The following is a 6,904-nucleotide window of genomic DNA, read 5'->3' as shown; positions in this document are numbered from 1 at the left end:
AAAGGGGAAGGAGAAACAAAGGAAAGGGAGAAGAGAGAGTGCTTGGGATCAGAGAGGAAGAGAGCGACGGAGAAGAGAGGGATCGGAAGGGAGGGGACCGCGTCCTGCCGTGCCGCCACCGCCACCCCGTTATTGTGGCCGTCGTGGAGCTAAGTCGCGGAGAGTTCACGAGCGAGAGAGAGCGACGTGGAGGGCGAGAGTCATGAGCCTGGGACAGCCGTGACCGTCACAGCACCGCCATCCTCGCGTCAGTTACCGCCGCTGTCAGTAATGAAGTCCGCCGCCGCCATCCACACCTCTGTTGCTGTCAGAACCGCGCGCCGCCGCTGGAAAGATCTTCGTTGCCATCGTTGAAGCGAACAAGAGAGAAAGAGACGTAGAAGGAGGAGCCGTTGAAGCGAGCTTGCTTCTGTCATGTCCTGCCTAGCCACCGTCATCGAAGCCTCATTGCTATTGATTAAGGGTTTTATCGAGGAGCTCAAGGATAACGCGCAGAAGTTGAGTGGAGCCGTCTTTCCACTGCTGAAGTCATGCTTCGATTTCTGTCCTGTTCTGCCCGGATCCATTCTCTATTCTGGAACTGGAACTGCTGTTGCTGATGCTGAAAACTGTTGTTGAGGTATTGAATTAGATAGTTGAATTCTTGAGGATGTAATATCATTATCCGTAGTCTGTAATTTCGCTTGATCTTGAGTTTCAATTGATGATTCTGCTTCTGAATTTCTGATTTCGTGTTTTCTGTGGTGTCTACAATGGAATTCTGGATTTGAATTTTTGCTTGAAATGCTGATTCTGGACTTTGATACAGTGATTAATAGAAAATTTTTGTTGATGAACTTTTCTGGATCTGGTGCTGAGATGATAATTTTGGCTTTGAAATTTCTGAAAATAGATTGCTCCAGCGTTCTTCATAATACTTTGCCAAATAAAAAGCATCACGAATAGTTTTAGGATCATCAAAGATAATTTCTCTATGGATATAAGTTTCCAATCCATTGAGAAATGTCTTCAATATTTCAGCAACATTCAGATTTACTCTTTGAACATAACAATTATGATTGGTGCTGAGATCATTGTTGCTGCTGCTCCAAGAGGAAAGTTGTTGCTACTAGGAATTAAAAACAAACGAAGGGTTTGTTGCGTTTAATTACCAAGTTTCGGCTAATTGAGGTAGGGGATTTTATTTTGAAATTAACTATAATGCCATGGAAGTCTAGGATTTAATTTATTAGAACTTCTGATTAGGGATATTGTTTTTGATTATCAGAACTTGTGAATATTAGGGCTGTTGATTAGTGTTCTGTGTAGTTTTTTTTTGGTTTGTTACTTTTTTTTTACTTGTTCTGATTAGTAATTTAGTATTATTGGAACTTCAAATTGTTACTTGTTTTTTTTTTTAATTTGTTCTTAATTTAGTTGATGCTAGATTGATGCCCAACAAAATTCATTCATAATAATAATTATTTACATGTTCATACCATCGATTGAGTTGTTACTCTTGAGTTGTTATTCATGATTGAGTTCATACCACCACGAACTGTTGATGAATTCTAACAAACAGCACAAAATAAAAACTGTTACTGAAACCACCAAAGATATTTGCCTCTTTGTTGCCGGCATGGGACTTTATGCAGAGTCTAAAAAGGTATGTAATTTCCGTCATCCAGCTTGCTTCATGATCATTGCGTTTATTTTTGGAATTCACTTTGAGAGGTTTATGAATCATAAAATTGTTTGAAGCTCATGAATGTATATTAACATGAACTTTCATATTCATCCAAATAAAGTAAAACTTTAGCTGGATTATGTATAAGAATTTTGACTTTCATGAAAAACCACTTTCAAGTTATTCACTGAATTAAGCTATTACACATTTTTATTCCCTATTTTCTTTAGGTAAGTTAAGTCTTTCCCTTTAGAGAGTTCTATATTAGTATACATTCTATGGAGGTTATTGTCAGTTGTTTAAGATAAATTTTATTCATTAATCATGTCAGATGGTGCTTATCGGTCCCTCCTTTAGAAGGTCGTACAAACGAAATAATTAAAGTGATGTAAAGTTGGTACAACAAAAAGTTATGACAATAACAAATAGTATCTTATTGTTTAGTTATTCCATATATTACCTATGCAACAAATTGCATCAATGCAATCACTTAAGAAGTCCTCTCGTGGCAAGTGGTAGAGAAAACCTAAAAAAAATAAAAATAAAAAATATTTAAAGACTTGGCCTTATATGTATTCTTATATATTTCCAGAACTACTCCAAATGTTTCACATTATATTTGTCACTTTGCCTTTCATTATATTACATGATCATCACTCATTTAAACATCATTCAATGTTGTGTAAATATCAGATTAACAACAATTTTATACTAACTATCTTTTTATTATCACATTCAATTATCTTATAATAGAAGGTATTTCATTGTTACCCTCTTTTTTTTCTCCTGCAGCTATTCCTTAAACTACTTGATTGTCTGCTAGAATACTACTCCTATGTATTGCTTTACTGGTAGTCCTGGCTTCACTAACTTCTATAAGGTAATAAATAAAGGCAAAAAACAAAGATGTTCCTAAACGTCTTAATTATTGTTCTATTGTTTTATACTTTTATGATATTTAATAAATTTCTTAAACTAAAATGCATGTTTAGATCTGAGTCATGATTATTGTATCAACATGTCCTATTTTATTGTACTTCTCTCCAAAGGTTATTCATGATAAAAATTTTAGAGTTTGTATTCATTGTTGAATAATACGAGTATAGTTTTTTGTTTTTTTCTGTGATTTTTAAAGGAAAAATAAATCTTATTTTTTTAAGCTAGTGTTTTTTGTTTGGCGGTCTTTTCAGGTGTGTGGCACTTATTAGAACTTCTCCATGAGAAATGAGAAAGGAGCTGTATGAACATGATAGAGTTTGTAATTTGTAGTTTATATTTTGGAGATTGATAATTCCTTATTTTTCTTGTCCTATGTATCTATTTAGTTTATTAGGGTTCTTCAATGTGTCTTGTTAGTTTGTACTTTAAAGTTTATATGTTGAAGATTTATAAAACAATCTTAGTTAATGAAAGATATTTGAACTATCTATGTTATTATATATTATATAAATGTTGAATTGTTAAGTAAATTAGTTAATATATTAATTAATTAAAAAATATAATTTGATAAATTATGTGTGTAATTTGTATTAAAAAAAATTATTACAAAATAAATAGTGTTTTGTAACTAAAGAAAAAAAAATGTTACAAAATCAAGTTATATTTTGTAACAAAATTTTATGATAGGAAAAAATAGATTGTCACCAAAAATACCTTGAAGATCAAAATTTGTTACTACTTTTGTAACGACTTTTGGTTTTTTGTATCAGAAAAATTTGTTACAAAATATCACTTTGAATTGTAACAGTTCCGTTTTTTGTTACAAAAACTTTTTGTAACGGGACATACTGCAATGACCCCTTTTTTTGTTACAAAATCCTTTTGTTTCAAAATTTCAATTTTTTGTAACAATTTTTTTGTTACAAATATTGCTTTTTCTTGTAGTGAGATTAGTACCTTACCACCTTCTCCTAGTGAGGCCATGCCATATTAGTCGGGAGATTAGTGCCCTACCACCTTGCAGATAGAGAGAGAGAGAATGTGAGGAAAAACGTCGAGGGATTAGTGCCCTACCACCTTTCTTACATCCCACACAACACAACCACAAGGAATGCGAGGGAATGAATCGAGGGATTAGCGCCCTACCACCTTCCACATGTCCAACACATCATAACCACAGAGAATGCAAGAAAAAAGATCGAGGGATTAGCGCCCTATCACATTCTCCACATCTAACTAATAAATATCATCATTTCCACTAATTATGTCTCATTCATTTGCACACTTCATCAACCACAAATCATTACTCAAAACCTTTCTTCACTGTCAAGTTAACACTCCCTCAAGGTTCTCCCCTTTCACCAAGATTAAAACTAAGTAAAAATAGAGGTTTAGAGGTTTGGAATTATGTTTAAATCACAAAAATACAATATTTTTGAAAACAGGGTCCCACGTACGCATGCCATGTTGCATGTACGCGGGGATGTCATTTACCCCACTTGCGTACGCGACTATTGTTCGCATACGCGAGCCCCCCTGGATAGAGGAGAAGTCACGCGTCGCGTGCCACTCACTCTCATACGTAGCTTGCAAAATTCATCTCTCACGTACGCATGCCCATACCCGCATGCGCGAGAACGTCTGGACAGAACTAAACGTTTGCGTCGCGTGTGTGCTCGCGTACGCATGCCCCTAAAAATGGTAAAAAGCTGTTAAGTTATGCAGAAAGTACTTTTATACTCTAAACTTTCGATGTGCATAACTTTTTCGTTAAAAATCATTTTTAGTCCGTTCTTCAAACGACGTAAACTTCATGGACCTAATTTTCATTCAAAACAAGTTCAGAAAATGAGGGATTCTGAAAGTCGAATTATGGCCTGCCGAAGTTCGATCAAGAATCAAGTTTCTTTACCTCTATTTTGACAACTTCTTAACTCAATTACCAATAACCGAAGCTTCAAAGCATTATCAAAACAAACCAAACCATATCTCAACACTCCTCTTTCACTCCATAATACACCACCTATATAATTTCTTAAGATTAAGCTCCAACAATTCATAATCAATACAATTTTATACTCAATCATCAATGTATCATTATTAATCATCAAAATCATCATTTCACCAAAGATTACCCACATTAATCAACACAAATTCATAACAAGTTCAACATTTTCATCATTTACTAACCATTAACATGCTAACATAACCCAACATATCCTATGGTCATCTAGCCTATATTTTCACAAGACATTACATATTATCCATAAGAAACCAAAACTATACCTTGGCCGATTCCTCCTTGATGCCAAAGCACCTCAAATATCTCTGTTCCTCAAGTGTCCAAAGCTCCGAATCCTCACTGAACGAAAATTCAACCTCCACAGTTTGTTTTCTAGTCACCGATATCACAAAATTTGTCTCCAAAATATATATCTCACTCTAATTCCACATAAATACCACAAAATCAAACTAGGGTTTATAAACATTAATGGTTCACAAGAGTTAGGGGTTCCTTACCTTATCGACAAATCCACAAGGCTAATTTGATCCTAAACACCAAAATCACATAATCTCTCAAAATCAAAATCTCAAATTTTTTAAATTAGGGGGAGAGTGGCTGAGTGAGAAATTGCTAGATTCTTACCAAATTATTCTGTGAATTTTGTAGAGAATTCTGAGACAAACGTGTGGCCACTGATGACTCATCAATTGGAGCTCCGGATTGAAAGATAAGTGAAATTGAAATTAGAGCAAGAGTTTGGGAATTTACTTACGTTCTTCCCCACTTCTCTTTAGCTTTTAGCGTGCTTCTTGATACGTGAGCATCTTTTTTGTATTTTTCTTAGCAATTTACATGTGAATTTGCTATATTATTATGAGATTTAGGTGTTTTAATCTACCATGAAAGCTACTTTGAGTTATTTCGCAAATTGATTTATTATAGGTAGCATTCGAGCGAGTTTAGCAGAGCTCAGGAGAGCAAAAAGATGAAGAAGCGCAACAAGAGGTGACGCCAAACGCCATGTCATGGAATAGGGGTGCACATGGGTCGGGTGAAGCCGGGTTTGATGTGACCCAGATCTGGCCCGAAATATACACCGGGTCTATTTATTAGACCCGAACCCGGCCCTAGACCCGATGAAACCAATATACTTTCGGGCCACAATTATACCGGGTGAAAACCGGGTAAAAACCGGGCCGTTAACATTACATTACGTTGATACCTTTTTGTAAGCTAGCATGTAAAAAAATTCAAATTTCCAAGACTCCAACTATTAGTTAACATGGTAAAATTCACTTAGAAAAATATAACAAGAACCAACCCTTCTTCAAAATTAAAGCATAACCACAATCAATACTAATATTGTCTAATAATACCAAATATTTAAATCAATACAAATAACACAATCTTATGTATTAGTCTAAAGTCTTATGTATTCTAAACATAAAACATTAATTTATAGTCTTATAATGACTAATAACACAAAATATTAAGGTTTACAATACTTAAATTCCACATAAGAATAGTCATGATCTATCACTAATAATACAAAATATTAATTGTGTATGATGACCGGGCCGACTTCGGGTGACCCGAGCTATGGCCCGGACCCGACCCGAAATAATGACCGGGTCTATTTTTGAGACCCATACCCGACCCTAGACCCGATGAAATCACACCAAATTAGTCCCTAAAGTATTCGGGACCGGACCGGGCCTTCGGGCCGGGCCGGGTCTGTGCACCCCTATCATGGAATAAGGGAGTAAGGGAGATGGTGATAGTGGTAAAGGTGGTGGTGGTGGTGGAGGGTGAGATTGGAGTTTACAAATGTAAAGGTATTTTTGTTCATAAAAAATGAAAAGGACGATTTTAATACCAAATGAAACGTTGGGGACGATTTTAAATCCAAAATAAGATTAAAGACGAATTTAATTTTGACCTTAAATCTTAGAGATCAAAACAATACTTATCCCTAATTTTTAACGATCAACTAACGTAAAAACAATTTTATTTGAGCCTTTTCATTTTAAATATAAGAAATACTTGAAAAAAATTAAATAGCTACTAAGAAAAAAATAGAGAAAATACTCTAAAACTATAAAAATTTATTATTTTAGTCATTATTTTTAGATATTAATTTAATTATTTTAGTCTAATAATCTAATAATATATTTTTAGTCATTTTAAATATTAATGGTTAATTAATCCTCAAACATTTTTCAAAAAATAATTGACGACATGAATAAAATTAAAATTTATTTTAAATGTATTAAATTAAATTAAATATAGTTTTT

Source organism: Arachis ipaensis, chromosome B10 (assembly GCF_059453495.1).
Source record: "Arachis ipaensis isolate K30076 ecotype BB chromosome B10, ASM5945349v1, whole genome shotgun sequence".
NCBI classification, from domain to species: domain Eukaryota; kingdom Viridiplantae; phylum Streptophyta; class Magnoliopsida; order Fabales; family Fabaceae; genus Arachis; species Arachis ipaensis.
Note: the sequence above shows the minus strand (reverse complement) of the source record.